Consider the following 11,708-nt stretch of genomic DNA (forward strand, 5'->3'; position numbering starts at 1 on the left):
AAAATCAGACCAATGGAACAGAATAGAGAACCCAGAAATAAAGCCACAGCCTTACAACCATCTGATCTTTGACAAAGCTGACAAAAGTAAGCAATGGGGAAAAGGCTTCCTATTCATTAAATGGTGCTGGGATAGGTGGCTTGCCATATGCAGAATAAAACTAGACCTCTCTCTTTCACTATATATAAAAATTAACTCAAGACATGTAAGACTCAACTGTAGACCTCAATGTATAAAAATCCTAGAAGTAAACCTTGGAAATACCCTTCTTGACTTTGACCTTGGTAAAGAATTTGTGTAGGTCCTCCAAAACAATTGCAACAAAAACAAAAATTGACAAGTGAATCCTAATAAAACTCTTCAGTTTCTGCACAGCAAGAGAAGCTATCAGGGGAGTAAACAGACAACCTACAGAATGGGAGGAGATATTCACAAACTATGCCTCTGACAAAGGCTTAATATCCAGAATTTGTAAGGAACATGAACAATTCAAAAAGCAAAAGCCAAATAACCCCATTAAAATATGGACAAAGAACATTTACCAACATTTCTCAAAAGATGACATACAAGCAGCCAACAAACATATCAAACAATGATCATCCTCACTAATCACCAGAGAAATGCAAATCAAAACCACAGTGAGATATCATGTCACATCAGTTAGAATTGCCTTTGTTAAAAAGTCTAAAAACAGATGGTGGTGAGGTTGCAGAGAAAGGGTAACACTTATACACTGCCAGTGGGAATGTAAGTTAGTCCAGACACTGTAGAGAGCAGTTTGGAGATTTCTCAAAGAAATGAGTTGAACTACCATTTGATCCAGCAATTTCATTGCTGTGTGTATACCCAATTGAGAATAAGTCATTCTGTCCAAAAGACATGCACTTGTTTGTTCATTGCAGCACCATTTACAATAGAAAGACATGGAATAAACCCAACTCTGTATTGGATAACAAAAATGTGGTGCATATACACCATGGAATACTCTACAGCCATAATAAAGAAAAAAAATCATGTTTTTGTACCAGAATGGTTGCAGCTGGAGGCTATTACTCTAAGCATGAATTAATACAGAAACAGGAAACCAGTTACCACGTGTCCACACTTATAAGTGGAAACTAAACATTGAGTATACATGGATATCAATATGAGAAAAATAGATACTGGGGACTACTAGAGGGAGAAGGGCCAGAGGGGTGCAAGGGCTGAAAAACTACCTATTGGGTATTATGCTTACTACTCTGGAGACAGATTCATTCATACTCTAAACTTCAGTGTCATGCAATATGTCTTTTGTCTTTGCTACAATTCTACATATGTGTCCTCTGAATTTATAATCAAAGTTGAAAAAATAAAAAGTATAAAAAAATTAAATCTACATCGGATATAATAAATAGAACAAGCACTGCATAATATTGCATTATTGATGTACAGTACAAAATGGAAACAGTATCTTGGAAGACAAGGACAAAAAGTGATATAAATTCTACAATCGAAGATTGACCCAGAAGAGAGATTAATTTACTTAATGTACATAATTAATTGTAAGAATGTTTTAACAGTAATAAACATAAGCTTTCTAGAAATAAGGTAACAAGACACAACTTCCAGGTTATGTCTTTGGGATAAGAAATGATCTGACAGAATCTTCTGTATTTTCTTTACCTGTGACCATAAATAACTTCATGCTTCAAATTAGGATCATGAAATATTTTGTTCAAAGTAATGTAATTTAATTTTTTTCAAATTTTTTATTGAGGCAAAAAAATGAGTGCTAATCTTTTAAAGAAAGATATGATCTCATTAGTAAGTATTGAAACCAAAAGCGTGTTTTTAATAAAAGCAACCCCAAATCAAGTACATGGGAAAACTCATTCCAAAGGCTTCAGATTGAGGCATAATTTTATTTGGGTCTTTGAGTGTTTTGTCACCATAGTTTGTAGTGTGGCCTCCTCCACATCTGGTGTGTTCTTCAAGTCGGTGATGAGTTCAGTGGGGCAAAAGAGAAGGGGGGACCTCATGGAACAGGGCAGAAAATGGGATTCTAGGCCCAATTATTCTACTCACCTAGTGTATATTTTATGCAAGTCACTTACGAATGGTGGCCAACTATTTCCATGTTGTTTAAAATTGAGATGTTTGAGCTAAGCGATCCCTGAATTTCCTTCCAGTTCTAAATTGGGAAATTTTATATAGACTTATTCTGGACAAATGACAGAATCATATTTATCTTTGCATTGTGACCCTGCCCAGAAATCAGAGTAGAAGTAAAGCAGCTTTATTTTTATAACACGATATTTTATTCACAGAGCCTCATTCATTTTTCACTGCTGGATCTCTGGGCCTATTTGCAAAAGTATGTTAGAAAAAATGAAACAAAGCACTCTACTTTTTCCACTTGATGTTCATATAGCTGTTACACCTTTCACCTTTGTGATCTTACCTTCTATATTGAGTTTTTTCTCTTTGTTTTTCTTTTTTTGACATCAGCTAGACAGTATTGAACTAATCATACTCCTGAGTTCAAGGCACATTATTGTAACTTGCCCTTGCAAAAGCCCTTTATTGTTTCTTTTTTCTAATTATTCATATTTAACACCTAGATCAATTCCATTCCCTTTCCCCTCAAATATTCTTACATGTTCCATGTGCATTTTATTGTATGGTCCCTTGTAAAATATATTATTATCTTATTGCATATAACTAACAGAAAATTGTTTTGTAGATCTCATTCTATTTCTTATTTTTTTAAATTCAGCATTATGTTTTTTGTTTGTTTGTTTGTTTTTTAAGACAGAGTCTTGCTCTGTCGTCCAGGCTGGAGTGCAGTGGTGTGATCTCAGCTCACTGCCACCTCTGCCTCCCAGCGATTCTCCTGCCTCAGCCTCCTGAGTAGCTGGGACTGCAGGTACCCACCACCATGCCTGGCCAATTTTTTTGTATTTTTAGTAGGAACGGGTTTCACTGTGTTAGCCAGGATGTTCTTGATCTCCTGACCTGGTGATCCTCCCACCTCGGCCTCCCAGAGTGCTGGGATTACAAGCATGAGCCACAGTGCCCAGCCTGTATTTTTAATATTTGCTCATTTTCCCTGCGTACTTGAATCTATTGTACTTTGTGATTGCATAGTGCGTCCACCATACTTTACCTACCACTCTCTTAGAGGAAACCCAGACTGCTTCCTACTCTTTGATACCATGTGTGATGTTGCAGTGATCATACTTATTCCCTTATGAACATGTGAGAATTTTAGTGGGGATATAACATTTGAGTCAGTGGACTGGGAGAGGAAGACCCACCCTCAATCTGGGTGAGCACCACCTAATCAGCTGCCAGCGTGGCTCCGATAAAAGCAGGCAGGGGAACGTGGAAAGACTATACTGGCTTATTCTTCTGGCCTACCTCTTTCTCCCATGCTAGATGCTTCCTGTCATCAAACATCAGATTCCAGGTTCTTCAGCTTTTGGAATCTTGGACCTGCGATCACAGACTGAAGGTGGCACTGTTGGCTTCCCCCTTTTGAGGTTTTGGAACTCAGACTTGCTCCTCAGCTAGCAGATGGCCTATTGTGGAACTTCACTTTGTGATCGTGTTAGTCAATACTCCTTAATATACTCCCCTTTATATACACATCTATCCTATTAGTTCTGTCCCTCTAGAGGACCCTGGTTAATACACTTGTCTAGTATTTTTACAATCTCTGTCATTTATGGATATGTATCTATTGACTTTTTTCTCCTGCCGTGGGTGATAATATCCTGCTTTGTTGCACGCGTGAAAATTTTTCCACTGGATGCAGGATACTGTGTATAATTTTACATTGTAGAATGTTGGATTGTGTTTTTTTTTCAATAGTATTTGATTATTTCCTGGTACACAGTAAAGTTATTTGGGTTCGAATTGCTCCTTTTGAGACTTGCTTTTAGGTTCTTTTAAGGTGGGTTCAGACTGTTTTATTAGTCTAGATCTAACTGAGCTCCAAACATAAGGTATTTCTTTCTGAGAACTTTACCGGATGCCCCATATGATAGGAAGCATTTCTACCCGGTCAGGGAAAAGCAAATTATTTCTAGCCTTGTGTGAACCCTGGATATTATTCTGCCTTCTCCTTTCCAGTAGTTCTTTTCTTATCCTCAGCTAGTTTCCTTTCACTTATACACAGATAAATACTAAGGTAAAGACTTCGGGAGACTCTTCTGTGTATCTACAGAGTTATCTGGGCAATTCTCTTCTTTTCAGCACTCTGTCCCACAAATTCTAGTCACTTTCTCCCCCATGAACACTTACTTTTTTCTCTTTCACACAATGAGACTTCTGAGTTCTATTTGGGCTCCCTCTCCCTACTCTACAGCCTGGGATCTTCCCTCAGGCCATACAGTAATCTGGAACATCTACAAAGCCCATTTTATTTTCCTTCCCTTTGGTATCATAGTCCCATAAGTCCATTGTCCAAGGTTTGAGAACAGTTGATTAATATTTGTCTGGTTTTCTAGTTGTGTAGGCTAGTAGAGTAAATTCATTTCTTGTAACTACACCATGGCCATAAATTGAATTCCTTGTCTTCCTTTTATAGAGAAAATATCTGTTACTTTTTTGATGGGTTGCCTCTTTTCTGTTTTCTTTTTCAGGACTGTTTTTGTAATGTATTTTAAGGTTATGCCAAATGTTTACAGACACATTTTCTTCAGAATCATCCTTTTTAATATGCTCACCATGACAAGAACCTTGGCATCTTATTGACGAAGTAGATTTGGTTCACTCTTTGCAATGTGCTAATCTTGGAAACCCAGAAGTGAAGTTCAATATTGCTAGATTTTTTTTTCATTGTGTCAGAGAAGTGTAGCATGATTTTATATCTAAAAGGAAAGCAAAATTGTAATGATATCATCCAGATAATGAAATGATCACAAAGCAAAGCTTCAGGAAATATAAGCTATTTTATGAGTTTTTCAGTAAATCTTACAGGTTAGAAAAAGTCACAAGGCAGAAAGCATTCTGCCTGTGTCCAGTCTTCACAAGTATGACAAGTATTTGAACTGAATCAGATTTGGGTACTGTCAACTATAAACATAGCATTTTCTTTAGCTTCTTATAGAAAAAAATATTCAGTACCTCTTTGTATAGTATCCATTTTCAAATGAACAAAAATACAGCACAGTCTTAACTATTACATTCACAAATTTATAAAGGAGAAAATATTTGGGGTGTTAAATTTTTCATGCTACACTGAACAAGGAAGCAGTTAGTTAATATCTGTAGTAAGTTATTTTATATTCAGAACAAGTGACTAAGACATTTAAGGTAGATAGAAATATTTTACTAAGGTTAATTGCCATCTGAAAAATTTATAATCTATTAAATTCAGTCCAAAACTAGGTTGCTGTGTATTTTTTGGCAGCCTTGAGTTTAAAAAACATACCACATTGGGTTATTTACTTTTTTTTTCCTTCCCCTTGGTTTTTTGGGCATTTAGGCTAGCTTCCAGGGTCCTAGGATAATTCACATTAATTATTTTTAGACAGGATAATTATAATATCTAAAAAACATATTAATTTAAAAGATAGTTTAACTTAGACATATAAATTTATCTAATCATTTTGCCAAATATCTGCATATTTATTCATATAAATTACCCTGTGTTTTTCTAATATTTGTAGTCATTTTCAAAGTAGTGAGAGGAGAGAAGTACCGATGGTGACCTCAAGAGACATGAAAGATTGAATTCTGTCCTGGTCTGAAAAATAAGAAAGCAAAACTTCTGATTAAATAATTTGGACATTTTAAGAGAGTTACCTTTATTCAATATTTTCTTGATTTCTAGGTTTACTTCTTTTACTATGAGATTTAATAATCAGTAGTTTAACAAATATTTTAGGGCAGTAGTTGCGTTGAGAATTAGGGTCATAGAAATCTAGCTTGAATTATTAATCATTCAGTGATTAGGCATAAAGTTCTTAAGTTTAGCCTTAAGTTACTCAGAGCCTAATAGACCTTTAGAAGTCAACAATCATTAAAGTATTCTCCTGCAAAACAAAACAAAATTAAAAAGTTAGTCTTAGAGATAATAAATTTCTACTGAGCCAGTGGAGGGGCATGGGAAGCAGTCAAAAGAGTTTGCCCTATGTATTTCAGTAAGTAGATTTTTGTAGGTCATTAGAGGTTAACAAATATTTAGCAAGCATCTCTTATGAGAACAGTAGTGAACAACATGATTTTGTCATCATGAAGTTATATTCTAGGAGAGAAAGATAGACAATAAAAATAAATAAATAGAGAGAAAAGGCTGGGCATGGTAGCTCATGCCTGTAATTCCAGGCATTTGGGAGGCTGTATTTGTCTGTTTTCATGCTGCTAAGAAAGACATATCTGAGACTGGGTAATTTACAAAATAAGGAGGTTTAATTGGACTTACAGTTCTATGTGGCTGGGGAGGCCTCACAATCATGGCAAAAGGCAAGGAAGAGCAAGTTGCATCTTATGTGGATGGCAGCAGGCAAAGAGAGAGCTTGTGCAGGGAGACCCGTTTTTAAAACCATAAGATCTCATGAAACTTATTCATTATCACAAGAACAGCATGGGAAACATCTGTACCCATGATTCAATTATCTCCCACCACAGTCCCTCCCACAACACCTGGGAATTCAAGATGAGATTTGGGTGGGGACACAGCCAAACCATATCATTCTGCCCCGGCCCCTCCCAAATATCATGTCCTCACATTTCAAAACCAATCATGCCTTTCCAATGGTGCCCCAAAGTCTTAACTCATTTCAGTATTAATCAAAAGTCATAGTCCAAAGTCTCATCCAAGACAAGGCAAGTCATTTCTGCCTATGAGCCTGTAAAATCAAAAGTAAGTTAGTTATTTCCTAGATACAATGGGGGTACAGGCATTGGATAAATGCAGCCGTTCCAAATGGGAGACATTGGATAAAAAAAAGGGGTAGGCTACAGGCCCCATGCAAGGCCAAAATCCAGCAGGGCAGTCAAATCTTAAATCTCCAAAATGATCTCCTTTGACTCTATATCTCACATCTAGGTTACACTGATGCAAGAGGTAGGTTCCCATGGTCTTGGGCAACTCTGCCCCTGTGGCTTTGCAGGTACAGCCTCCCTTCCAACTGCTTTCACAGACTGATGTTGAGTGTCTGTGGCTTTTCCAGGTGCATGGTGCAAGCTGTCAGTACATCTTCCATTCTGCAGCCTGGAGGACGGTGGCCCTCCTTTCATAGCTCCACTAGGTAGTGCCCCAGTAGGGACTCTGTGTGGGAGCTCAGACCCCACATTACCCTTCTGCACTGCCCTAGCAGAGGTTCTCTATGAGAGCCCCACCAAACTTCTGCCTGGGCATCCAGGCATTTCCCTACATCTTCTGAAATCTAGGTGGAGGTTCCCAAACCTCAATTCTTGACTTCTGTGCACCGGCAGGCTCAACACCACATGGAAGCTGCCAAGGATTGGGACTTCCACCCTCTGAAACAATAGGCTGAGCTGTTCCTTGGCCCCTTTTATTCACAGCTGGAGTGGCTGGGATGCAGGGCAACAACTCCCTAGGCTGCACATAGCACAGGGATCCTGGGCCTGGCCCAAGAAACCCTTTTGTCCTAGGCATCCTGGCTTGTGATGGGAGGGGCTGCCATGATGTCCTGGGACAAGCCCTGGAGACATTTTCCCCATTGTCTTGGTGATTAACATCCCGCTTCTCGTTACTTATGCAAATTTCTGTAACCAGCTTGAATTTCTCCTCAGAAAATGAGTTTTTCTTTTCTGTCACATTGTCAGGCTACAAATTTTTCATCTTTTGTGATCTGCTTCCCTTATAAAACTGAATGCCTTTAACAGCACCCAAGGCACCTCTTGAATGCTTTGCTGCTTAGAAATTTCGTCCACCAGATATTCTAAATCATCTCTCTCAAGTTCAAAGTTCCACAAATCTCCAGGGCAGGGGCGAAACGCTGCCAGTCTCTTTGCTAAGACATAACAAGAGTCACCTTTGCTCCAGTTCCCATCTCCACCTAAGACTACCTCAGCCTGGACCTTATTGTTCATATCACTGTCAGCATTTTGGGCAAAGCCATTCAACATGTCTCTAGGAAGTTCCAAACTTTCCCACATTTTTCTGTCTTCTTCTGAGCCCTCCAAACTGTTCCAGCTTCTGTCTGTTACCTAGTTCCAAAGTTTCTTCCACACTTTTGGGTATTTTTTCAACAATGCCCCACTCTACTGGTACCAATTTACTGCATTATTTTGTTTTCATGCTGCTGATAAAGACATACTTGAGACTGGGCAATTTACAAAATAAAGAGCTTTAATTGGATATACAGTTTCGTATGGCTGGGGAAGCCTCACAATCATGGTGGGAAACAAGAAGGAGCAAGTCACATCTTATGTGGATGGCAGCAGGCAAAGAGAGAGCTTGTGCAGTGAGACCCATTTTTAAAACCATCAAATCTTGTGAGACTTATTCGCTACCATGAGAATAGCACAGGGAAGATCTGCACCCATGATTCAATTATCTCCCCTTGGGTCCATCCCACAAAATGTGGGAATTTAAGGTGAGATTTGGGTGGGGACACAGCCAAACAATATCAGAGGCTGAGGTGGAGGATTGCTTGAGGTCAGGAGTTTGAGGCCAGCCTGAGCAACATAGTGAGAACTTTTCTCTACTAAAATAAAATAAAATAAAATAAAATAAAATAAAATAAAATAAAATAAAATAAACTAGTCATGGTGGTACATACTTGTGGTCCAAGCTCCTCAGGAAGCTGAGGCAGAAGGATTGCTTGAGCCCAGGAGTTTGAGGCTGCAGTGAGCTGTGATAGCACCACTGCACTCCAGCCTGGGTGACAGAGCAAAATCCTGTCTCAAATAAAAAAAAAAAAAAAAAAAGAGAGAGAGAGAGGAATTTCAATTATTTTTTACTGCTAAGATGAAAATACAAAAATGCCATATGGTAGAGTAACTGGGGTGGGGTTGTTCTGCTTAGGGTAGCTAAGGTCTCAGATTAACCTCCTGATACTATTCCATTTGAGTTGGCACCCAAATGAAGAGAAGGCAGCCATGCAGAATAAACAGATTTTACACCATGTGGAATATTTAAAATGGAAGGAACAGCACGTTTATAAAGACTTGGATGGAACAACAAAAGGGAGAGTAGAGATGAAGTGGACATGAAGTCAAGGTTCAAGTTAAGCGAAACCATTTAAGTTGTTGTAGTAAGTAAAGAGTTTAATTTTTAATCTAATTATACTGGGGGTACCACTAGTGATGTTAAGGCAGGAAAATGACATTGTCTATTGTACTTTCTTTTTTTTTTTTTCTTAATTATGGTAAAATATATATAACATGAAATTTACCATATTAAGCATTTTTGAATGGACAATTCAGAAGTACATTCATAATGTTGCATGGCTATTACTATCTCCAGAATTTTTTCATCCCCAAACTGAAACTCTGTAGCCATTAAATATTAATTCCCCATTTTCCCCTCTCCTTAATCTCTGGCAATCACCAATCAGCTTTCTGGCTCTATGAATTTGCCTATTCTAGGTACTTCATATAAGTGGAATTATGCAATATTTGTCCTTTTGTGTCTGACTTCTTTCACTTAGCATAGTATCCTCAAGGTACATCTATGTTGTAGCATGCCCGAGAATTCTTTCTTAAGGCTGAATAATATTCTATTGCATGTATATACAACATTCTATTTATCATTTTTTTTTTTTGAGGCAGTCTCGCTCTGTCACCCAGGCTGGAATGCAGTGGTGCGATCTTGGCTCACTGCAACCTCCACTTCCTGGGTTCAAGCAATTCTCCTGCCTCTGCCTCCCAAGTAGCTGTGAATCAGTATCGTGAAAATGGCCATACTACCCAAGGTAATTTATAGATTCAATGCCATCCCCGTCAAGCTACCAATGACTTTCTTCACAGAATTGGAAAAAACTACTTTAGAGTTCATATGGAACCAAAAAAGAGCCTGCATTGCCAAGTCAATCCTAAGCCAAAAGAACAAAGCTGGAGGCATCTCGCTACCTGACTTCAAACTATACTACAAGGCTACAGTAACCAAAACAGCATGATACTGGTACCAAAACAGAGATATAGACCAATGGAACAGAACAGAGCCCTCAGAAATAATGGCACATATCTACAACTATCTGATCTTTGACAAACCTGATGAAAACAAGAAATGGGGAAATGATTCCCTATTTAATAAATGGTGCTGGGAAAACTGGCTAGCCATGTGTAGAAAGCTGGAACTCAATCCCTTCCTTACACCTTATAAAAAATTAATTCAAGATGGATTAAAGACTTAAATGTTAGACCTAAAACCATAAAAACACTAGAAGAAAACCTAGGCAATACCATTCAGGACATAAGCATGAGCAAGGACTTCATGTCTAAAACACCAAAAGCAATGGCAACAAAGCCAAAATTGACAAATGGGATCCAATTAAACTAAAGAGCTTCTGCACAGGAAAAGAAACTACCATCAGAGTGAACAGGCAACCTACAGAATGGAAGAAAATTTTTGCAATCTACTCATCTGACAAAGGGCTAATATCCAGAATCTACAATGAACTCAAACAAATTTACAAGAAAAAAACAAACAACCCCATCAACAAGTGGGTGAAGGATATGAACAGACACTTCTCAAAAGAAGACATTTATGCAGCCAAAAGACACATGCAAAAATGCTCATCATCACTGGCCACCAGAGAAATGCAAATCAAAACCATAATGAGATACCATCTCACACCAGTTAGAATGGTGGTCATCAAAAAGTCAGGAAATAACAGGTGCTGGAGAGGATGTGGAGAAATAGGAACACTTTTACACTGTTGGTGGGACGGTAAACTAGTTCAACCATTGTGGAAGTCAATGTGGCAATTCCTCAGGGATCTAAAAGTAGAAATACCATTTGACCCAGCCATCCCATTACTGGGTATATACCCAAAGGATTATAAATCATGCTGCTATAAAGACACATGCACACGTATGTTTATTGCGGCACTATTCACAATAGCAAAGACTTGGAACCAACCCAAATGTCCATCAATGATAGAGTGGATTAAGAAAATGTGGCACATATACACCATGGAATACTATGCAGCCATAAAAAATGGTGAGTTCATGTCCTTTGTAGGGACATGGATGAAACTGGAAACCATCATTCTCAGCAAACTATCGCAAGGACAGAAAACCAAACACCGCATGTTCTCACTCATAGGTGGGAATTGAACAATGAGAACACATGGACACAGGAAGGGGAACATCACACACTGGGGCCTGTTGTGGGGTTGGGGGACGGGGGAGGGATAGCATTAGGAGATATACCTAATGCTAAATGGCGAGTTAATGGGTGCACACACCAACATGGCACATGTATAACATATGTAACAAACCTGCACATTGTGCACATGTACCCTAAAGCTTAAAGTATAATAAAAAAAAAGAAAAAAAAAGAAAGCAGGGATTCAAACAGCTATTTGTACACCAGTAATCACAGCAGCATTATTCACAATAGCCAAAAGACAGAAAGAAGACCAAATGTCCATTGACAGATAAATTGATAAATAGGGCTGGGCACGGTGGCGCATGCCTGTACCCCAATACTTTGAGAGGCAGAGGTGGGTAGATCACTTGAGGTCAGGAGTTCAAGACCAGCCTGGCCAACATGGTGAAACCCCGTCTCTACTAAAAATATG

At 38.5% G+C, this 11,708-nt stretch overlaps 1 long non-coding RNA gene across 1 annotated transcript; it reads left to right on the top strand.

Annotated features, from left to right (window-relative positions):
- Positions 1 to 580: 580 nt before the first annotated feature.
- On the top strand, positions 581 to 10,797 carry LOC115838649. The gene is made up of 3 exons (XR_004033700.1): positions 581 to 638; positions 9,160 to 9,164; positions 10,746 to 10,797. It is a non-coding gene; the product is annotated as an uncharacterized LOC115838649 (long non-coding RNA).
- The last annotated feature ends 911 nt before the right edge of the window (positions 10,798 to 11,708 follow it).

The sequence above is a fragment of the Nomascus leucogenys genome, chromosome 15, assembly GCF_006542625.1.
Source record: "Nomascus leucogenys isolate Asia chromosome 15, Asia_NLE_v1, whole genome shotgun sequence".
In the NCBI taxonomy this organism is placed as follows: domain Eukaryota; kingdom Metazoa; phylum Chordata; class Mammalia; order Primates; family Hylobatidae; genus Nomascus; species Nomascus leucogenys.